We start from the raw sequence: 25,762 nt of genomic DNA on the forward strand, positions 1-25,762 counted from the left end.
CAAGCATACTCTCTCTACAACTTATCTTATTCCCTCTGTTATGTATGGTACCCCTCTTCTTACCAACCTTCAATACTCTCTAAAGTGTAAGCTTGCTTCCTGCTATAATAAGGTCTCTAAGTTTGCTACTGGATCCAAATTCTCCTCCCACCAATGCAAGGCTCTCCACTCCTTGAATTGGTTGGAACTCCCTAACTATCTCTCCTACATTCAGCTCTCTGTTGCCCATAAGCTCATCTTCAAACCTTTAAATTGTCCCACACTTTCCTCTACCCTCAAAATGCATCAGCACAACAGACTTCTTAGGTCCAACAACCAAAACCTTCTGGAAGTGCATAAGCCTATGCGGACCCTAGGGGCACTTCTATTATCTTTCTCTCTAGCACAACTGTGGAATTCCCTTCCCCCTCAAATTCGAACCATCAACAACCTTTCCTCCTTTAAAAACCTGCTTCACTCATACCTTTCTTCTCGCTGGGAATGCTCCTGTTCTCATCCCACCTGACTTCCTCCACTACGTTCCTACTCTACATCACCCTGCTTCATCCTATCTCTCATCTCTGCTATATATATATTCACTTCTTCCTCTGTTGCCTCTAACTCACCCCAAATAACATGGAATTGTAAGGTCCATTCCTTCTCAACACCTGCTCTTACTTCTTATCTAATTATGCTCCATTAATGCACACTCCTATATACTTTTACTACTTCATGTCCTGTCATTTTTATATCCTCAGTATACTATGTACTTGTTGCTTTCACACTTTAAATTAGGTATAAGTGACAAACTGCTTTGATTTAGACTGTTAAATTTGTATATAAGTTACAAACTGTTTTTGATTTTTATTAATGAACTATGTATAAATTATAGACTGATGACTTGTACTGTAAAACTGTGATTTGTATTGTAACACTGGATTAGTGGCTTTTCTCACTGGGCCTCAATTGAAAATGGGCCCATTTTTGGCCCAATGGACTTTCCTGGTAAACAAATGGCAAATAAAATAAAATAAACAAATAAATTATGGTAACTCTTTCTGTTTCGGGCAACAGTGATTTTGCCACCTTTTGGAATTGGCAAGGAGCAATTACCACAATCTTCCTCTCAGACTGGATTAACTCAGACAAAATTGGGGTGCTTGATGCATCCCACTCTTAAAAAATTGCAACTGACTGCCTGGATGATGGGATCTTTTAAACCTTTTAAACACCTGTTGTTTGAGGATGTGCAGCAGGTATTAACAGAGGCTATAAAGCCTGCTACTAGAAAATCATAAATTAGCAAATAGAGTGTGCGATGTGGTGGTCAATGGTGCCACCTTCAATCAGCAGAGAGAAATAGCGAATTTGCTGTCTGACAAATGCAGCTCAAACTTCACCCCCACTCCCCCTGCCTCTCTCCATGAAATACCTACTAGCATAACCCCCTACCCCCAACTATTAGCAGAGAGCAGGTCCTGGTGATGTTCCCTAAGGCCAAAAACACAGCCTCAATGGGCCCAGACAGTGTCCCAGGATGCTAAGTAACCTAAATAGCTTGAAACCTGACCCATCAGGACCACTTGAGCCACTTTTTAACTATAGCCTCAAAACAGGTTTTGTACCATAAGAATGTAGGACTGTAACAGTTAGGGTAGACTATCAACTGACCCTGAAAAATACAGACCCATTAACCTGACTAGTCCAATATGTAAAACCATGGAGCAAAGTCATGGAAATGATCAGCAAATATATAGGCAACCTTTAGACACTGGACCCAACCCAGTTTGGTATTTTCAAAGGAAGGCCATACCTACTAAACCTGGTGGACTTTAAGGTCATCAAGGCAAAGGATGAGGGGAACATGGTGCATGCCACCTATCTGGACCTGGCTAAGTCATTCAATATAATACTCCACACAGGTATACTTGACAAATTCACTGAACTGGGCATAAACCCCTACACAAATCTCTGGATTTCCAGCTGGTTTACAGACAGGATTCAGGAGGTCAGAATTGTTGAGACTACTTCCACTAGGAGACCAGTCACCAGCAGGCTACCTCGGGGTTCCATGCTGGGACCCTTCTTACTTGGCATCTACTTCTCGGAGGTATTGGCTAATGTCAAAGGCCTTTGGCTGACCAGGTTTGCAGATGACTGCAAATTGGGCGTTATCGTAATATCCCTGCAAGACACAAACATCTTACAAGAGGGTCTAACACAAACAAATGATCGATGTCAAAGTCATGGATTAAAACTCACTGCCAATAAATGCATTATAGTGCCTTTGGGAAGCTATTACCCATCCTAATTACTTCATTGATAAGACACCCCTAAGAGTTGACCCAGTAGTCAGGGATCTGGGAACATATGTAGACAGTAATCTTGCCTTTGACCAACATGTGGCTAAGATAGTAAGAAAACCATTCTATCTCACCCAACTTATAAGTAAGGGGATAGCATCCATGTCCAATGAAAGCATAGTGCCACCTAAAATACAGGTGTGTCTGCAAAAAAATCACCAATAACCAAAGTTTGCACACAAAAATGAGACTCGGGTAAACAAACCAAAGAGAACCAGACTTTAATTTTAGTAACACAAGCTAGTTAACTAGTTAAGCGCTTTCATCCCATCTAATTACTAGGACTTCATCAAAACTGATGTCACCAGATATTATCATCCTGAAATATACTCTGTAACTGAAAGCAGCAACATCCTTAAAGGTATATACCCATCTTATAACTGCACAATATAAACAGTAGTCCACTGGATAAACTAACTGCAAACCTCAAAAGACTTCTTCAACAATAATACCTAAATTTATGACTGTTTTGACAATATATACCCATGTTAAAATATTGAAGCCAGAGCTTATCTAAACAATCCTGTGTTGTTTTGTGATTTAATGACTGTTAAAAAGAGGTGTGACTGCGAGAGATAGTGACAGTAAAGAAATTCTAGCTTATGTATGACTTTCAGAACTTGTACAATCAGAGCAACAACTTTACTGTACTTACTTTAGTATTTAGTTGTATATTGTTTGTGTGATTTTTCTCACAGAAGTTGATTTAAGTTCTCTTTGTATTCTGTGGTAACTTATTAAGATTATTCTTTTCTTTTATAACTTTTTATTCTTTTGAAGCTGAATATGGATTCCTTAAATGAGTGCGCCATTATTGATTTGCTAAAGCACAAGTATATTGTACGGTGTAATAAATGTTCTGTATATTTAAAGGCAGCACCCGATAACACTGATGATCTGTGTTTCTCATGACAAATGTCTGATGATTTGCTTACCATTATTAGTAGTAAATCTAAATTTACTGATGACGATTGCACTTGTGTAATTGGCACGTCTTGGAGAACTGTTGTTACATATATTAATGACTGAACTAGTGAGATAAATAATGTTAGGCAAATAGCAAATAGAACACATTTAGGAAAGGGTGTGCTATCATCTGTAGAGATCACTTAACCCCTGTGAAACAAGATAATGCCATGACAGCTTTGGAATTCTTGGTGCAAGTATTCAGCAGTCAGAGGATTTATAGCATATAGAAGGTAAAAAAGAAAGGATGAAGTTCACAGCAAATAACAAGGAAGAAAAAGAAACTGATAAATATCTGTAAAGTAAAGAGAATACATACTAAAAAGGACATTGCTGATGTCAAAAGAGTAAAACATACAAATTGATAAACTGTGTAGATTTTAAAATTTATTCTCAGACACAACAGATTATAGATATACTAACAAAGCCTTATGCAAAACAGTTTGGTTTCACAAAGAGGTGATAAGTTGTTCTAGTGACATCCAGGTAACGTCAGATATTGGAATCAAAACAGATTATACTGAAAAAGAACTATGCAAACTGTATCCAAACAAAGCACTGGGAGGAGACAGAATAAGTAATAATGACCTCAGAATACTTCAGCAAGAACTTATAATATCATTATATCTATTATTTACTATGTCATATAAATATGGGGAGATTTCTCAAGATTTCTTTTTTAATCTACCAATCAATTGGTTAATGGTAGTTATAGAACTACAGGTTGTATAAAAAGATGTATAAAGTCTAGGAAATCAGAAATGATGAGGTCATTGTTTATTAATTACATTAGACCCAAGCTTGAGTATGGAATAACAACAGGGAAACCTTATAAGAAAATAAGCATGAGTAAATTGGAAAGAGGACAGAGGAAATATACCAAGAGCATCCATGGATGTGAAAATTTAAGTTATTATGAACGTGTAAAACATCTGAACTTGTACAATGTAGCTTATAAATATTTAAGAAGAGGTCTTATTCAGTTATATAGGGCAGTTAGAGACAACTACCTCTGAGAATGTTTGGGGTTATCAAAAAGTAGTAGAGAATCATCAGACAACCTATATGAAAGGGGTACAAATTAAGAGATGATAAGTCAGCAAGCAAAGGACAGCAGTATTGCTGAAACTGAAATCATCCTCATCCCTTGGTAAGTGCCTTTACGACTTGGACCCTGTTTTTCACAAAATCTCACCAAGATGACACTTATATATAGACTGTATTTATATAGAATATATCACTTACAAAAGTAGGTCAAAAATTAAAAAAAACATCAGTTGGGTGCACAAGACCCAGGATAAAAAAAAGAGCCCAATCCTAGTAGACGCACTGGTGCCAGGACTGGAAAAAAATGACAGTGTAGAATCCTCAAAATACAGAAACATTGCTAAAATGGGGCCAGACCAGGTCCAGGGGGAGGATCCCCCCCCCCCCGTGTTATAGAAGAAAGTAGCACTCCATTAAAAATGCAAAAACTGATAGACCAAAGAAGAGTCATAAAGACGATAGAGTGGTCTACTGACAATACGAAAGAAATTATGTATTGTTATTATTATGCAAAAAGCTCAGAATTTCCAGATACAATATATACAAAAAGATTAAGAGAGAAATTAGAGGAAAGACAAATATTTCCACATGAAAAACTGTCAGAAGCTTCAAATAAAAATCTGTCTTCGTTAATACAACAGATTTGTGAAAACAGTATATAGACCAATAAACATTGATCTGTTTGGAAAAAGAAGCATCTGAGGAAGTGAGAAAATAAAAAAAACAACAAAACCAAGAGATTTTTGAAAAGTATAAAAAAGAAATATGTATATGGGAAAGAAAGAGGGATTTGATATGGTGCCATATTTATGGAAAGGCAAAAGCCCAATTAATCGATATAAAGAAGGCAGCACCAAAGATATTTGAAGAGAATATCAGGCAAAGGCATCAAGATATGGAAAATTTCACAAGAAAGAAGAATATAAAAAGAGGGAATGTAGAAAAGATTAGTAAAGTAGAAGTTAAAAAAAATAGAAGTTGAAGTTACGGAGTGCCTGTGAGGTGAAAGATTTGGTGTAGAAGGTCTAACACAGGTTACATCACAGCATGATGGAACGAGTCCCCAAAGTAAGGAGAAACAGGAAGATCAGGAAACATGTGAAGAAGAAATATGGACATGGGAAAGAAATAGAGATATAATATGGTGCAATATCTATGCAAAGGAGAAAGCAAAACTAATCAATACAAAAAGAGCAGCACCAGAGATATTTGAAGAGAAATACAGGCAAAGGAATCCAGACATTGACAACTTTGCAATGCAATAAAATTAGAAGACAAAGAGGAAACGTAGAAAAGGAAATTAGTAATGGAGAAGTTAAAGAAATAGAAACTGAGGTTATGGATTACCTGCAAAGTGAAGGATTCAGTGTAGAAAATCTAATTCAGAAACACAACAGGATAGAGCAATGGACATCCAAATTAAGGGGGAACCAGTGGAATGGGAAGCAATTGGTAAGGTGCTATATGAAGATATTTTGGAGCCTTCCACAGGAAACCTTCACTTGAAGCTGGACAGCAAGAGAAGGAACAGGAAACTGTGGAAACTCTGATGCAGTCAGTGTTGAGAAGTGACAGGCTAGTGAGTTCCCATATGACAGAGCAATGGATGGCACAGGTTGAAATTGAAGAGATTGTGCCACGGGAAGATGCTATAGAACTTTCTACAGAATGCCCGCAGGAAATGGAAAAGAAAAAATGTGCCCTCAGTTTAGAAGAAAATGAACTGAGAAGAGTTTCTTGATTTAATAGAGATAGAAACACATATTAAGATCAATGAAAGAAATAGACTACAAAAGGTCAATAAAACCCAAAAAGTCAGAAGTTTGATAAAACAAATAAACACAGTAATTAGGACTGTCCATAGATATCCATGCAATATAACAGAAGTAAACAGGATATATTGCTGTGCAGCTAAATTAATAACTGGTAAAGTTCTACCACAAGAACACAGGGCAATGAGGGAAATGAAGGGGAGAAATTGAATACCATCATGGAAGTATAGAACATAAAAAACTATAAAGCAATTGAGGCAAGAAGTGTCACTGTAAGAAGAGTATAGATGAGGGAACAGATCAATAAAAATACTTAGAAAAATAGACATGATAAAAACAATGGGTAGTATTAAAGCAGATCAGGATCTGTCATACACTATTGCAAATAAACTAAAAATCTCAGCACAGGTGGAAAAACCTAGAAGATACACTGATAAATGTAAAGGAAAAGTACAAAATAAGCAATTTATTGATGACACAAAAACGTTTTATAGAGAACTTGGAAACAAGGTAAAAGAAATTGAAAGATCACCAAAAAAAGAAGAAATAGATACATTTTGGAGAAGTATTTATGGTGATCCTGTGGAATAAAACAAAGATGCTAAATGGATAGAAGACATAAAAGAAAGAATAAGAAGTTTAAAGATACAGGATATGATATGGGAAGAAGTAATAGCCAGAGAGACTGCAACAAACTTAAGCAAAGCCTCTAAACTGGAAAACCCCAGGCCCAGATGCAGTACCTAACATCTGGCTAAAAGTATTAACATATTTGCACAAAGATTTAGTCATGAGTAAGAACTATTTATATGTGCACTACGTACAGACACCAATGTGGCTAACAACAGGAAAAACAATACTCTTGCTTAAGAGTGAACCTGCAAGCTACCCTAAAAGGTAGACCAATAACTTGCCTTCCAATGACATATAAACTATTCACTGGAATTGATGCCAACAAAGTTTATAGTCATTTAGAAAAGAACTCAATTATGGCAATAGAACAAAAGAAAGTCATATGGAACAAAGGATCATCTGTTGTTAAATAAAGTCATAGTAGAGAACTGTAAAAAGGGGAATAATCTAAGTATGGCATGGATTAACTACAAAAAAGCATTTGTTAGTATCCCACATTCATGGATAAAAGGGTGCTTAAAAAGATACACCCTACACCCTGCACGCACTCGAGGCCCTTCTCAGTATGGAGAACATCGATGTCTGTGCTGTGACAGAAACCTGGTTCAAGGCTCCTGAGAGCACCTCAGCACCATCAGGTTTCACCTCATATCATGTGTTCCGGCCCCAAAATCCGGACAACACCAAGAAAGGAGGGGGGGTGTCCATATTCATAAAGGACACCCATACCTCAAGGTTGGTGGCAACGCACGATGCATCGGAGACCATCCAGGTGCAATTAACCATAGGCAAGACTGCTCTGCAATTTGTAGCATGTTACAGGCCACCCTCACAAACTCAGGAACCTCACATGGCCTTCCTGAAAACAATGGAGGGGATAAATGTATCTCCAAACACCATCATACTAGGTGACTTCAACTACCCTAATATAGACTGGGAACACTACTCAAGCCCAAACACTCTAGCCCAAAGGTTCCTGGAGTTCATAAACTCAAATGCCATGGAACAACTAGTCACCATCCCCACAAGAGGAGAAAACATACTTGATCTCATCATCACGAACATGGGATCACAATGTTCAACACCAGAAGTATACCCCTCACTGGTGAGATCAGATCATAAACTAATCTCGCTGGAGGTCCTCATCCCGCCCAACCTGAAATAAAAAAGACCACAGTGAAAAACTTCTCAAAAGCCGACTTCACACTTCTAAAAACTAGTGTGGTCTCCTTTAAGGCCCCTGAGCCAGTGGTAAACATTACTCAAACCGCTGAATCACTTACAAATGCCTTCTACCAGCACCTACAGGACTGCATGGATCAGGCAATCCCAAACAAAACTAAGACTCTTTGTACCAAAAGCAAGCATCCAGTCTGGTGGACCCCAGCCATAAACAAGCTCTACAACAAAAGGAGGAAGCTATTACAAGATGGAGCAAAATCCTTGAAAGGTAAGACACCTTTGATCATTATAAGTAAAAAACTAAGAGCTCTCATAAAATCATCCAAGGCAAATTTTGAGAGAAAAATCGCCAAGGACTCAAAAGACAATCATAAGGCCTTCTTTAGCTATGTTAGAAACCTAGGAGGAAACTCCCAGATATGCTCAGAATTAGTTCAAAATGATATGAAGATTACTGAACCTACACACATTGCCAACATACTGGCTGACAGGTTCAGTGCAAACTTCTCCCTCCTCCCCAAAAGGAGAGATATCTATACCAGAGGATTGTAGCCCCCCAAACATCTCAAATGCCCAGGTGAGAACTGCTCTCTCCAAAGCAAAAAACACAGCATCCATGGGACCGGATGGTGTCCCCGGCTGTGTGCTCCATGAACTCAATGAGGAATTAAACCCGCAGTTAGGACAGCTGTTTAATCTTAGCCTCACCTCAGGATACATACCCAAGGAGTGGCGCACGGCGACTGTGGTCCCACTTCACAAGGGCGGTGCCTCCACCGACCCTGGAAATTACCGTCCCATTAGCTTGACAAGCCTTATCTGCAAAGCCATGGAGAGGATCATAATGGAACTCATAAATAAAGACATAGGGAACTTGCAGACTTTGGATCCAACTCAGTTTGGCTTTGTCAAAGGCAGATCATGCCTTTTAAACTTGGTTGACTTTTTCGAAACAGTCACCAAGGCCATTGATGAGGGAAAGGCAGTCCATACAGCCTACCTTGACCTGGCAAAGGCCTTCGACACAATACCCCACTCAGGTATCATCGAAAAACTCATCAGCTTGAATGTAAACCCATACATCACAAGATGGGTTGCAAACTGGCTAAGTGACAGAACCCACAGGGTCAGAGTTGCTGGAGCCATGTCAGACTCAAAGCCTGTCACAAGTGGTGTCCCACAGGGCTCAGTCCTGGGTCCACTCTTGTTCGGCATCTACTTTTCTGAAGTACAAGCAAACACAGGAGGGTTATGGCTGACAAAGTTTGCAGATGACTGCAAACTGGGCGCCATAGTCGAAAACACATCTGACACAGATATCCTTCAGAAGGGCCTCACAGAAACGGATAACTGGTGCCAGAGCCATGGCCTAAAGTTAAATGCCAAGAAATGCATAGTCATACCCTTCGGGAAAAACAAGGTTACCCCCAGGCTACCATATAGGTGGCAATCCACTGAGCACAGAAGAAGTCATCAGGGATCTGGGGACCCAGGTTGACAGTAGCCTTTCGTTTGACACTCATGTTGCTAAAGTAGTTAGGAAAACCTTCTACATTGCCCACCTGATCATGAAGGGATTCACATCTAGATCAAGGGAGGTCATCGTCCCCCTGTACTCATCACTCATAAGACCTATGATTGAGTACAATGCCCCATTCGGAATGTATCTGACCCGACACCTGCAGCAGCTGGAAAGGCCCCAAAAGTTCCTCACCAAAAGGATAAAGGGTCTCAAAATATGTCTTATGCTGCCCGACTGAAAGAACTCCAGCTCTATTCAGTCTCATACCGCTTGCTCAGAGGTGACCTGTGCCTGACATATAAGGCCATGTCAAACCCTGATTTGATGAATATGCTTCACCTCAAAAATCTAGATCCCTCAGAACCACAAGGGCGGGAGACTTAAACCTTGACACGGTTATTAATAGAACGTGCTGGAGGGACAGATTCATCACCCAGAGACTCCCTATGCTGTGGAACAAAATCCCGGTACATGTGAGGCAGAGCACCTCGCTGGCCTTGTTCAAGAGGAATCTTGACCAATGGATGGGGGATCGCAGATATACCCCAGGGATTACTTCAGTGTCACTGCTTGACAGAGGCACAGCAAAATAATGGGCATAGTTTTATTCAAACTAAAGGGGTGGCGAAAGCCAAATAACTATGGGCTAGGCTTATAAATGCCCTTGGGCAGATAGCCTAGTATGAACCTATGAACCTATGAACCTATGAACCTACACTGATCGACTACATGGAACAGTGGCAGACCACTTTACAATTAAGCCATGGTAAAGGACAAATTATAATTCCAGGGATAAAAATTCAAAGGGTGATATTCCAGGGTGACTCTCTGTCACCACTGCTATTCTGTCTTGCCCTTAACCCATTAAGCTGTCTACTTAACAGTTTAGGCCATGGCTATAATTTGGCTCTTAGAAAACAACAAAGCATAAAGACTTCTCATCTTCTCTTTGTTGATGATTTAAAACTGTATAGCTCATCAGATGAGGAACTGAAAGCACAACTGCAAGTTATCGACATTTTTCAGATGATATAAGAATAACATGTGGTCTTGATCAATGTGCAAAATCAATCTTTAAAGCAGGAAAACTGCAGTACCAAGAAAACATCAGTTCTGGACAAGAATGTGATATAAAAGAACTTGAGTAAGAGGGAGTGTATAAATATTTGGGAATTGATGAAGGATCAACAATAAAACATGAACAAATCTGGATAAAACTTAGTAAGGAATATAAAAATAAAGAAGACTTAAATTAATCCTGAAACAGCATTGACATCTAGGAACAAAATTCAAGCTATAAACCAGTTTGATCTTCCTGTCCTAACTTACAGTTTTGGAGTAATTGACTGGCCCCAAAACATGTGGGATAGAATAGATTGAATAAAACAAAAAGGATGCTTCATGCTCACCAAATGATTTATAAAAATCAGTGCATACCAAGATTATAAATTCTCCGTTCCGAAGGCAGTATGGGGCTCCTTGAAATTGATTACATTGGGACTGCACATGTGTCTGCTGACCTCACAAGAACCAAACACAGTGAAAGTTTTGAAACATGAGGAGAATAAATCTAAGATGACTTCCCTGCTTAGTCTAACAGAAGAATATTGGTGTCAAGCAGGAATGGAAATCAAACCAGAAGTAGATAAAAATCAGGCAGCAACTGCATGTTCCAAAAAACAAAAGAAGGAATATAAGGTGAAGGATCAGAAGAGAAGGCAAGAAATGTGAAAAATGTATAAATATATTTGTAACTATAGACAACTCCTGGAAGAACCTCATGTTGACCTGGATCGAATGCAGGAATGGTTAAGAAGAGCATACCTCTCAACCTGGTAGCATCAAAAATCTGGACAAAGCCCGTGAAAAATAGGTACAAATCGGTATGCTGATTAACATAAAAATTACATACATAATTATGTAGCCCCACCCACTCCAATGGAATTGTGGGATACCAACTTTTAAATGCAAACTGAAGAACAGACAACCAAAATATGATCATGAAACACAAAATAACAAGAACAACAATAGTGTTTTATTTATATTAATATTTGAACTTGTGCAAAACTAAAATACAATATTCTTTTAGAAAAATAACTCTGGGTGAGGCTGCGCTTGCCTTCAGCCTTCTTTAAATAACATAAATATAAACCAAAAGTCCAGAACAACAAATTAGTTTTATATACATTATTAATTAACACAAAACTTTGAATATGTATAAAACTTTTGAACTTGGCTTGTATAAAACTAAAATAAAGTTCTCTTATATAAAAATAAAATTTACTATTTTGTACCAACTAATCTACTTAGTTACTTACTACTACACACACACATATAAAACAAACAAACAAACTCTGACAAGTACTACACTGACCAGTGTAAAATTTAAATAAATAAAAATTAAATAAGATTAACTTGTATAAAATAAAACTTAAATAAATACAAAATTATAAATGAAATTTTTACCTGTTAACTTACTAGCTAGTGAAATACAAAGTGAATTCAATCACAGCCACAGGATAGCTCACACAGACTTAAAATGAAATAAAAATAGCAACCAAATAAAATAACCAACCATTTTCTTTTTAAAATACTCAGTCACAGTCTCACAGATTATGAATTACTTCATCTTGCTCTTCACCTTCTGCACCTATGGTCTCTGGCTGTGGCTCTGGGTCTGGTGGTGCTGCCTGCAGTGCATGGCCCTGGAGAAAGACATTACAGCCTATCTGGTCTGTGATTTTTTTTTGTGCATCTTCTCCCCATATTTGCCATATCCATGCCTTCAGTTTTTAAGATCCCCTCTGTGTACATAAGACACTACTGAGGCAGTTCAAAGGAAGGCACCAAACTGTGTATGTCATCAGCAGTACAAACCAAATGAAAACAAATCAAAGGAATGTCATATGCATACTTTCTCTGGGGATGGGGCACAATTGAATCATTTATGTACCTTAAGGTAATCAACAGAGTTAATTAAGGCAGCAATCTTCATAGGCAAAAATGGCAAGAAAAAAGAAGACACAAGCAGGCTGTATAAGGTGGACAGATAAAGGCAAATGTATGGAAACCCTCTTCCTTACAGATAAGGAGGCAAAGTCTTGGCACAATCTTCACGAGGACAGTCAGTTCTAGAACGGTAGTGGGTTGTACAGAACTGGGCAATTATTTGGGGGTGGGAAGTGTTTTGTGAATTGTCTAGTATCTACAGCTTGTCCGGTAGCCAGTAAAAGGACAGACAAGATGAAACAATGACTCATTATTTACATACACCAAAGATATGTAATGGATGCATGAAGCAAGTCATAAATCAGGAAAAAGGGTGGAGCTCCAAATGCTTTACCCATTTCCCTGCTCACCATTCTTCACAAATAAGGATTAGTTATGCTTTCATAGAAGTGATTCAGCCTCAACTCACCAGGGGCAGAAGCTATATTTTAAAACATAAGCATTGTTTCCAGAACTTTTTTACAAACTAACTTTAGTGGGGAATCACAATACAGCAATTGTCACCCACCCCTCAGTTATAGTTTGATTAGGTAATGTAAATGTACCTAACATGTTTTTATAATTCTAGTTGCAGACAGTTTGTGGCAAGTTAAACAACATAGAGAAACCATTACATTACTGTGATTTTGGCTGCCTTGCTTGCCTGCATTTGTAGATGAAAATAAAAGAAACATTTTCTAAAAAAAGAACCTTCTTGCGCCAGTAATTGTTGTGGACCAGTACTTCTCTTTTTCAGCTTTTTATATATTGTAATTTTACTTTTTTTTACCTGCTTGTGGTGGAGGACCGTGGGAAGAAGCAGCAGTAGTAGAAGATTGATCTCACTGCCGCGGCCACACAGCTCTGAGTCTGTTATGTTGTGTTCTCAACTTGTTCTGTTCTTGTTTTGCTGCTCTGCCCTGCCTCTGAGGCTCTCTGACTGTTGCCGGTGACGGGGGAATCCAGGCTGGTTCAGGATAAACTTCAGGTGGATCAGGAACAGGGTCACTGTCCATCACACACACACACATGCACACACATGCACACACGCACACACACACACACACACACACACACACACACACACACACACACACGCACACACACGCACACACACACACACACACACACACACACACACACACACACACACACACACACACACACACACACACACACACACACACACACACAAACACACACACACACACACTTATTTTAAATTAAAAAAAACTGCCTGCTGCTAGACTAGTAGTAGTACTAGTATTATAACCACCGTACAGCTCCGAGTCCATTTTTCCACTTCTCGTTCTGTTCCCTCGATTGTTCTGTCTGCGTGAGTGAGGATGAGAACAGCATGTGCATTGCTAGTGTAAATGTAAACAAAACTGGTCTCAGACACTCCCTCACTCAGGCTGGCAGTGACACGGCAGGCATGTACATACACCTGTCCTAGATAATGGTAAGTCTGCAAAATATCTATCTGGCTAACAGTATACCACGCACAACATGTCTTCTCATTGTGTTTGTTTTTATATGCATTATGCTGCTATGCTGTCTTCTGTTCTGTTTGACTGTGTTGTTGTTACTTGGATCCTGATACTGACTGTTGAAAGATATACTGTGTTGTCTGCTTTTACTGATTAGTGAGCTCAGGAGTCAGGACCGGTCTTGATTGAAAAGGAACTTCTTTGGACCAGCTGGTCTACCTGGTTTTTGGATGGTTATTACAAGTCGAAAAATGAATAAACAATAAATGCATGTGCTGATGTGCATCCTCATATGGAGTTAGAAATGTTTTGCTGGATTAGGGCTTGGTTGGTGGGTGGGTTGTCAAGTAGTAAATCTATGCAACATTGCAACCAAAAGAGTGATTTCCAAACAACAAATGAATGAGGGAATCTTTCGGTAAATGGGTATGCACTATGCAGTAGTGTGTCTATTCATTTCACTTGACATGTCTTCACTCACTATATGTTTGGCTAGCTAGCCTGGCCTGGGCCCAAAGATACAGACTCCTCGTCTCCTCCATACTATAAAAGAACAAACTTTTTAAAATAGTGAGACAGTGACTGAGAGAAACATTGAACTTGCCAAAAAGAGCTGTGGGACTGTGTGGGAAAGGGAGTGGAAGTAACTTATATACAAAAGTAAAACAGGAAGGAATTGAAGGATTCATTAGCCTCAGCTGAATACCGACAGGCTGACATCACTGTGCACGTCTCCGCACGATGACGTCAGTCCTAAAAAAACAAAGAAAAAAAAAAGCCAAGAAATTCGGAAATTAAGGGATGCCATTCGGGAATCTTGGCACCCCATTATTTGGACCTCAAAACCAGGAATAACCAAGTAAATTGGTATGGTTGAGAGGTATTAAGAAGAGGCAAATTCAAACCAAGAGATGAAAGGTTAATATTGGTGGCCCAAGATAGTGGTCTACATACACATGGCTTACAAAGTCCATTGAACATGTGGAAGAAACAGACAAATGTAGGTTTTGTAAAACAGAATTGGAAACAGTCACACACGTTGATGCTGGTTGTGACAGACTAATGGCAGAAGGGCTGTATACTGAAAGACATAATAATGTGGCAAGACTGTTGCACTGGGGATTGTGCAAGCATTATGGTACTGAAGTGGCTGAAAAACACTGGAAACATGAGCCACAAAGCATCATAGAAAATGAAGAAATCTAAGCCACATGGGGTCATCCATTACCAACAGTTCAAAAGATAGATGCGAGAAAACCAGATATATTGGTCCATGAAAAAAGACAAAAGTAGCATTGATCATTGAAATCACCACACCCAGTAACTACAGTGTCTTGCGTACAGAGAGACACAAAGTCATAAAATATCAGGATTTGCAGGCAGAAATGACAGCAATGTGGAAGAAAGATACCCAGGCAGTTCCAATAGTAGCAGGAGCAACGGGTCTTATAAAAAAGCATCTACAATTGTATTTAGATATATTACCAATACATGCAACTCTGTACAAATTGCATAAAGAGTCATTACTGGGCACATTGTGGGTGCTGCAAAGAGCACTTTTGGCTGACATCAAAAATTGAATCAATACTAATTTCATGAACTTTAATCACACTTTGACTTAGGAATGTGGTCCATTCCCTTCATGGTATTAGAAACCCAAAAGATAACTAGTATAATAATATAGGAACATTTTATTATTTTCAAGTTTAAAACATCAGAAATCTATAGATAAACTACTAAACTACATAAATAACAATTTTGGTGGAGATATACAAAACTTTTCCTGTCAAATAACTTGGAAATATATTGAGTCACTGAATATGAACAACTCAAGGAATCCTCACACAGATGCTGCTTTGAAAAAAGAACTGTAATTGATGACATCTACCTTACAGGAACTATATTTGAAGATGGATGGCTTTAAAAATGACTTAGAAAACCTCAAATTAAATTCTCAAAAACAGACTGATACTCTTAAGGAACTATTACAACAACACCATATAAAAATAACAAACATAGAGACTTCTCTAAATGACATTGAAAGGAGACTCAAAGAGGAAGAATTCCAAAAAGAATTTCTGCTTAAACAGAATGCTTGGCTGCTTAACAAAACAGATGATTTAGAAAACAGGGAAAGGAGAAACAACATAAGGATCTTTGGTCTACCTGAAGGTGAAGATATTATTTCATTCTTAACAACCTGGATTCCTGAATTTTTAGACTTGAAAGAGGGACTTTCATTTGGAATTGAAAGGGCGCATAGAGCACTGAGGAAACCTGCTCCTAACTCAACAAATACTCCACCTAGATCCATATTTATAAAATTTCGTTAATTTCTGGACAAGGAACTAATATTAAAATCCGCTTGGAGAAAATCACCCTTAAAATACAATCAAAGCCTGATAAGGTTTGACAATGATTATTCTTCTCAAATACTAGAACAAAGGAAAAAAGTCTGGCCAATAATAAAACTGTTGAAACAAAATGACATTAAAGCACAGCTGGCCTTTCCAGCCAAGATAAAAATACTTTTTGCCAATGAGATGAGAATCTTTAATGACTTGGAAGAAGCTACTATATTCATCAAAAACAACAACATAGTGTCTATAGTATGCAAAAATCAAAGATGTCCAGTAAGCTGAAGTTGTTATACAAATATATAAATACTTTAATAAAAAAACAAATAAAACCACATAAGCGCTTTCGCAATGTATTTGCTTCTTCAGAGCATAAAATACACATTCAGACAGACCATTTAAAAACAACCATTTGGCCAATCATAATGAAAATATTAGTCATGTAATATAATCAGTGATTTAGACCTCTTCTTTTTAAAGCAGGTTTTAAAGAGATAACACTGTTTAGCCTTGGAGACACATCTGCTCTAAAATCTAGGATCCATTTCAGCTCCAAAAATTCAGTTTCATTACTGACATCACCTTCTCTGATGTTGGTATTAAATTGCTTCAGGACCAAAAACTTAAATTTGTAAGTGTCATCCAAATCTAATACATAATTAGCTGGTGGATTGGTAGGTTTTCCACTCCTCAGTTTGTCTTTAGGAATAATAAAACTTTAAAACAATGCCTATGTTATAAACAATCTAGGCCCTCTAAGATACAATCTGAACATCAAGGCACTTATGCCTGTAGGTCTTGTAAGGCATGTAGATTTATTTGGTCGACTACCTCTATTATTCATCCTTGGACCTTTAAAGACATCAGTTTTCATTTTTATGCAGACTGTAACAGTGGTAATCTTGTTTATATGTCACAATGTATAGCATGTGAAATGTTCTACATAGGAAAGACAAATCATACCCTTAGGGAGCGCATACTGGAACATGTTGGTGATATAAGGAATGGAAAATCTACTAATGAACTAGCTAATCATGTGTTAGATTTTGATGACACTCACAAATTTAAGTTTTTGGTCCTGCAGCAATTTAATACCAACATTAGAGAAGGTGATGTCAGTAATGAAACTGAATTTTTGGAGCTGAAATGGATCCTAGATTTTAGAGCAGATGTGTCTCCAGGGCTATCTTTTTAAAACCTGCTTTAAAAAGAAGAGGTCTAAATCACTGATTATATCATGACTAATATTTTCATTATGATTGGCCAAATGGTTGTTTTTAAATGGTTTGTTTGAATGTGTATTTTATGCTCTGAAGAAGCAAATACATTGCGAAAGCGCTTACCTGATTTTATTTGTTATTTTATTAAAGTATTTATATATTTGTATAACAACGTCAGCCTACTGGACATCTTTGATTTTTGCATACTATATTACTTTTGGATTTGTCCTGGTCCTGGTACGCTTCTTTTTATAACATAGTGTCTATCCCAGAAGAAATGGAATGGATGGCCCCTACTCTTAAAAGAATAAAAGAAACAATCCCTTGGACTGATGCTAGAAAGAAGAAGAAACAAAAAAATGATTCCAAGATATCTTCCCAAAAAATAACTCTTACAACTACATCTCTCAAAGTATCAACTGATATGGTACATCATTTGTCATCTGTTTTTATTAAAAAAATAAAAGTAGGGTTTCTTAAACAACTGAGAAACAGTAATGATTTATTCAGAATGTTCAAAGAGTCCAGTAATTCTTCACAAATAAAGGTAGGTCAAGATGGGTTACTATTTACATTATATATAATCCAAGGAAAGCAGCATATAATATAAACATAGCAATTTCTATTCCCCTACTTGAACTCAATGAATACTTATCTTGTTCATTTTTCATTGTTTTACTTATAATGATTTAAGTAATTAATTAACTAATTCAACAAGGTACCATTCATCAGAGTTCAGACTGAAATATAACAAATTAATATCATATATAATCGCAGTAACAGAGTGTTTTGGAAAGAAAATGCTGTCATGGAGACTAATACCTTCTTCAGTTAAAGTATGATTCAGAAATGTCATGTATATCCTGGTTAAATAATAATAGCAAGCTCTTAGTACAAATGTCAAAATTATTCTGTCTAAATATAGTTAATATCAGTTATGGCAGGTATCACAGCTGTTTGATCAATCCTGATATGGTGTATGTGGATGCAGCTGTGTTTGGCACATACCTCTCAACCATACCGAATTTCTCGTTTTTTTACCGGTTTTGAGGTCCAAATAATGGGGTGCCACAATTCCTGGATGGCACCCCTTAATTTCCAATTTTCTCAGCTCTATTTTCAAATTTTTGGCCTGTGTCCAGACATCATGACGTGCTCAATGACATCAGCACCATGAATAGCCTGTCAGAATGCAAGGACGTGCAAGCATTTCCAGCTGCTGCTGCTCCCGGGACGTATTTGCGAGGGAAATAGTCGGTTGGAAGGTATTAGCTGCTGTGAGGGAAATGGTCGGTTGAAAGAGAAATATTCGCTGCTGGCCTGCTGTTCCGGGTCCGGGGATGTAGTTGCGAGGGGAAATATGATCATTGGTTCAGTTGGAATTTGCGAGAGAGAGAGAGAGATGGAAGAACCTTGTTATGAAAAGGAGGAAGGGAAGGGAAATGTAAATCATTACAGGCCTGTGTGTGTGTGTGTGTGTGTGTGTGTGTGTGTGTGTGTGTGTGTGTGAAATATAGTGTGCATGATATTTTAGGTAAGATAGTGTTTTTATTTATATAGTAATAAAAATGGGCATATTTTTAAGAAATGCATATTAAGTTTTGATTCATTACAAGTCATGATGTTTGCATTGATTCAGAACTGTGTGGCCAGCTTTTTGGTATAGCTCAGTGACTTCATACTTACACACACACACACACACACACACACACACACACACACACACACACACACACACACACACACACACACACACACACACACACACACACACACACACACACACACACACACACACACACACACACACACAAACACACCACAGTCTGCCCCCATCTGTAGTCTTGGCTCAAAAAAATGTCTGTGACTATTAGCAACAGACATGGAATTAATGGGCCACTTTCAAAAAGAAGACAAGAAGACCAGCTCAGCCTGTGTATTTGTGTCTATGCATACACTAACTAGGACCATGAACATGATAATTTTAATACCCTAGCAACACAAAAGGCTTCATTTCTGTTTTGTTTGTCATGTGCAGAAATTTGTGAGATTAAAAGCTGGAAAGAGCCAACAAAACTGTGCATCTACAACAAAATGGTGACAGATATGCCAGCTTCACTGACACAAATGAAATTTTGTAGAGTATTCCCATCCTAGCAATATTTCAAGCCTGAGAGCAGGTGATGGCTCTGTAGTTGCAAGAAGAAGTCAAAATCTGCTATATTTCTGCCCCACTGCTAACATTTTGTAATATAGACTGAATCTGATATTCTTAGCATGTTTCAGTTTTGACTCTGCCAAATAGTCCTAGCTTATCTTTAATTTTAATCCAGTTACACATCTGGTATGTACTATATTTATGGCAGCCAGAAAGCTGGAATATTTTTTCTGTGCACCAGTAATAGGATTCATAGATAAGCTTGTGGAATTCAGCCATCCCGGACCTTATCTTCAGTAACAGTTTATAATTGAGTGATTCCATATTAATATCAGAGCTGATTTTTAAAAGAAGCTGCTTTAGTGTTATTTGCAATGTTTTAAAAGTTTATTCCAAAGGTTTATGCCAAATTAATTTATTCTGAATTTATCTCAGCATCTGTTGTGAATCAGATATTATTGAAAGAGAGCTAGAATTTCTTGAATAATGATGTGATTTATACAGAGTGTTATTAAGTTAAGCTTGAGCTTAAGTGCAAATGATACATTCTGGTATACTGCTGGGACCCACAGAAGTAGTAGCTTTAATCTTGGCTAATGCAGATGCTGTTTCCGGGATCAGGATGTAAAGAAATTACAGCATGCAACATTGATTTTTTGACTTATATGGTCCAGTCTGTCCATAAAGAAAATACTGAGAGTTTGTTGAATATATTAGCCATTTCTGTTTTGTTATGGACTGCAATTTTTTTGTAATGGTGTGTAAAAATGAATAAAATATAGTACTGGTGGCAACAAAGTAAATAAATAATGTTTCATATCTTTGTAGTAAAATATTTTAAGGAATGAAATTAATTTATATTGAAATTACATCTAAGTGAAGACTGGAGGTAAGGCTCTATTAGCACACAGGTGTGGATGATCACTGCCTGTGACTATAGGAGGCAGATGGGAGCAATGTAGGTCACAGGGTATGTTTAATTGTATTTTTATAAATATTTTTAAACCTGATGCCATTTATCCACTGCTCTAACAGACCATGATAGCTACATATAAGTCTTAGTTTGTGACTTGTATCTGTAGTATTTGAGGTATAATGGTTACAGTAAATTATGGACAATCATACCCATCTCAAGAGGCAATGGAACTCTCTTTTTTTTTAGATGCCGTCACATAGAATAAAGAGCTACTCTGGCTTCATGATGCTTGAGAAAGAAGCAATCAGTTAAGTCATAGAACTGCCTTAGTGTTATTTTATGAAGTCTACTGTATGTGTTGAAGTAATCGTAAGTCTGTTCTAGGTCTGAAGATTTTGGTTTAAGGAGAATAACCGAGTTTTTTCAAAGTTTTTACTATTTCTTAATGTATATTTTTGCCGACACCATGGCATAGAGGGATAAAGCTGTGACTGCAGCCCTGGTGACCTGAATTCAACTAGCAGCTTGGTCATCTGAGGCACTGGCAGGAAAGAATGGGCATGCCCATTTGGGATTGGGAGGGTGGGAGGGTATGCACCTTAGTGCTGCTTCAAGTCAATAAGTCAATCCCTGGTGAAGGCTGTGGACACTTGCAGTAATTGTAAACACAGAGGGAATAGGCAGGGGAGATTGGCTGAGTCATTACAGATGCTGGATAATATACCACAATGCCACTATTGCACATCTGCCTCTGGATGTTCAGTAAGAATGTATGGATGGAAGGGGAAAGAGTTGGAGCATAACAAACAAACAAAATACCCCCCAGCAGTGGTCTGACAGTGTGCCACAGTTGTCCTTTCCTCACTGGTCCTGCACATGAGTCAGACAGAACCCAAGGAAGGCAACAGTAGGTTTAGTAGACCTGGTGAATAGAGAGAGAAACTGAGAGAGAAACTGGTGGCAACAGACTGTCAACTTCAAAGATCCAAAAAGACCTAAATAATAAAAATAAAACCTTTTATAGTTTAGTGTTGTATTTTCTTTAACCTTTAAATGACTATATTCACCAACTATAGGATGATGGTCATTAATGCATTCACCCATAGTATCAGTGACTGCAATATTTTCAAGGTTTAAGGCTAGAATCTATTAAGTCTGTTTTCATTGTGAGACTGTATATCTTTGTTTAGCAGATGTCTATTAGTGTTTGTACTATAAAATGTAAAATAAAAGTTTTAAATGAAATCCAAATAATCCACTGTAGAAGTAAAATACTATGCACATTACAGTGTTTATGGTAAATGGGGCAAAATAACTAAGTAATGGGACATTGGAATGACTGCAGGGGTACTCTGGGGCCATATTTTGGTTGTCTTTTCTTCAGTTTGCGTTTGAAAGTTGGTATCTCACAATTCCATTGGAGTGGGTGAGGCTATATAATTATGTATGCAAATCTTATGCTAATTAGTGTGCAGATTTGTACCTATTTTTCATGGGCCTTTGTCCAGATTTTTGATGTTTCCAGGTTGAGAGGTATGATCTGGCAGCTAGTACAGATGTCATTATTATTCTGTCTAAACATAGTTAATATCAATTATGGCAGGTATCATAGCTTTGAGTGCTGTTTGATCAATCCTAATATGGTGTGTGTGGATGCAGCTGTGTCTGTCAGCTAGTACAAATGTCATTATTATTCTAAATAAACAGAGTTAATATCAATTATGGCAAGTATCATAGCTCTGAGTGCTGTTTGATTAAGCCTGATATGGTGTGTGTGGATGCAGCTTTGTTTGGCAGCTGTTCTATGTTGCCGTTTTCGGCTCCAATAAGCTGTGGGTTGTGGCTTGTGATCGAGGTTTACTGATGCTTGTGTATTAAGAAGAGACATTTGGTGTTTTAGACTGGGTGGATAAAACTGTAATTTGGGATATTTTGGCAGAGAATAGTTTGTTTATACATCTGCTGAGTGAGAGGTGGGAAAGCTTGGAAAATGTGTTATCTCTTGTTGTGGTGGCTTGTTGGGAGTTTTTTTTTTTTTTTTTATCCGTTTGATCTCCATTCTATTCCTGGCTGCTGCCTCACTGAAAGGGAGGGAATTTAAGCTTGAACTTGCAGTGAAGTGAAGCTTTGCTTCAGGTGCATTGCGAGCCTCTGTTATGCAGTACACAGACACACTAAGAAAAACAGATGCTCCCAGGTTGCTATGGTAATGGAGACAGAGTGACAATAATGCTTAATGGCTCTGAGGAGCCTCTGAGATGATTCTCGGCAATGTTTGTGGTTTAAAAAAAAAAAATAAATATATATATATATATATATATATATATATATATATATATATATATATATATATATATATATATATATATATATATATATATATATATATATATATATATATATATATATATATATATATATATATATATTTATATATATATATATATATATATATATATATATATATATATATGTATATAAAATAAAAGGGCTGTTTTAAACCACATGTACACATATTGATGGTCTCCCAACATTTGGTTTAGCTCATTAAGTTGATTCTTGATAAAAAAAAATAATAAGCACAATTTTATATTTAAAATGTATTTTAGTCCAAACACATTAAAGACTTACATAAGAGTGGAAGTCTGAGTTATTGTGAAAGACTAAGAGCACTTGGTCTTGTGCAGAACCATTTGCAGTGGTCTGGGAGGTGAGCTTGCTCGGATATGTTGGGCATATGGGGATAGCTGATTCTAGGGGTGTCTGGGGTTGCTGGGAAGTGATAGAGAGTAATCAGATTTCCTTTGTGGAAGTATCTGTGGCAATGGAAGGTGTGTTGAGTGGTTCACTGGTAGAGTGGCCACTGCATGGAACAGGCTGGTAAAATGGAACAGGACAAATATTGGTTTGGATATTTTAAGAACAGACTAGAAGCACACCACATGAACTAGTGAATGGTATTCTGACAAAACTGGATGGGTATTGCTGCTCTTACTTGAAGTACTGATATGTGTGTATATAAGGATGGAAATATAACAAATAAGAAATTAGAAGGGTCTCATAATTTAAAGTCTATGGACTGTATAAACATGCTTGGAAAGAGCTAATCATAAGAATAAGCATTACAGCTTGTGGTCTCTCAAACAACTAAGCAACAGAGGAAAAAAAACACACACACACACAATAGTTATGTAATGTATGATTTTAGTAAATCTAGACATAAAATATATAATTATCATATAAGATGAAGCAGTCTGCTGAATTTAGATATTAAAGACAAGATTTAATAACATGGGCTTGTGTATAATAACACTGCTGTCTTAACTTGTTATAAATTACATACACTACATTGAACATCAAGGGGAAGCATGATGATTTTCTTATATAAGTAAATATGCATAACAAGTCATGTAATTCCTTTAACTTGAATTGTAGTTTTTGTAACCCATTATCCATATATAATACTTAAGTGGTTACCAAGGTAACTAATGTTTATACATGACATCGAACTGACAAAGCTGTTCAAGAGAAGCAATAGAAGCCTGAACTTGAAATGTCACAGAATGTAACAATCATATTCTGAACAAATAGTATTAAAATGACACTAGACACTGAGTTCAATAGCATGGGCTTGTGTATAATAACACTACTGTTTTAACTTGTCATAAATAACATACACTATATTGAACATCAAGGGAAAGCATGATGATTTTCTCATATAAGTAAATGTGCATGACAATTCATATAATTGCTTTAACTTGAATTGTGGTTTTGTAACCCATCTCGACCATACATAATACTTAAGCTGTTACCAAGGTAACTAATGTTTTATACATGACATCAAACTGACAAAGTTGTTCAAGAGAAACAATAGAAGCCTGAACTAGGAATGTCAGAGAATGCAACAATCACATTCTGAACAAATAGCATTAAATTGACAATAATCAACGCTACCGCAGCACCACCACCACAGTTATCAGTTTAACCTTTGCCGATTATACAAAATAGAATGTTGCCATTTAAATCTAAAAACTATCAGTATATGCCATAAAATAGCAATTTATGAATATGGAAATAGAACTTGTAATCATTAATCACAATAAGTGAATTTGTTGTTTTTAACCTATAATTTCACTGATTTTATAATATGAAATGACAGATATGAAAATCCTTATATGTAGGAAATGGGGGGAAGAGGGATGTACTGATAATTAAAATGTGCTAACTTTCATCAGTGTTCGCATAAATCAAACTTGATGTTTTAAGTAAGTTAGCAGCAAAGTGATTACTTAAATGCTGGCAAACAATGGAATATAATTTCTGATATATCCAGTAAAATAAGTTGTATTATAAACATTAGGTATAAATATTATTACCATCTATTTATATTAAGTAATAAGTTTTGAAAGACTTCATCAATAAGGGTGACTATATTAAATAACTGTGTGCTGTAGTCTTTTACTGAGGTTTTATACATGATACATCCTACACCCGCAGTGGTGGTGCTGCGGTAGTGTTGTCGCCTCACAGTAAGATGCTGCCCGGTTCGATTCTCAGCTAGAGCATCTTCTGCGTGGAGACATGCGTGAATGGGCGTACCTTCGTTGAAGGTTGTGCATCAGGGCTGGTAACTCGGCATGTAAAAATCAACTACCAATCATTAGTGGACCGGAGTACTGCTGTGGCGACCCCTAACCGGGAAAAGCCGAAAGACACAAACATCCTACTTTACTATGATTGAATTGCTTGTCATTTATCTTTCATGTAAATATTAACTGTTTATACAATAAATAGACATTTATATTGTATTAGAATTCTGTCTAATCTACAACAGTACTATATCTGTTCAAAATAATATAAATATTGCTTATTCCTATTCCAAATATTCTCCATATGATAATTCAATTTATGGAGCTCAGATGTTCTGTATTGGTAAGGTATGAGTGATAATCTGATGGACTTAGGTTTATCCATTAGATTAGGAATGATTTTCATTCCATGGCTAGTGCAGATCTTAGTTTGTTAACACTTATTAATTTAAATTTATTTCACAAAAACATTTTAGTATGCCTGACCAAAACATTACTTTATTGGTAAACACTTAAAGTATAAAACTGATAATTTCCTTTAAAAGCTCAAACATATGCTTTATAGTTATCAGAGGAAAAT

This window comes from Protopterus annectens, chromosome 9.part0, assembly GCF_019279795.1.
Source record: "Protopterus annectens isolate FY-2018-M chromosome 9.part0, PAN1.0, whole genome shotgun sequence".
Lineage (NCBI taxonomy): Eukaryota > Metazoa > Chordata > Ceratodontiformes > Protopteridae > Protopterus > Protopterus annectens.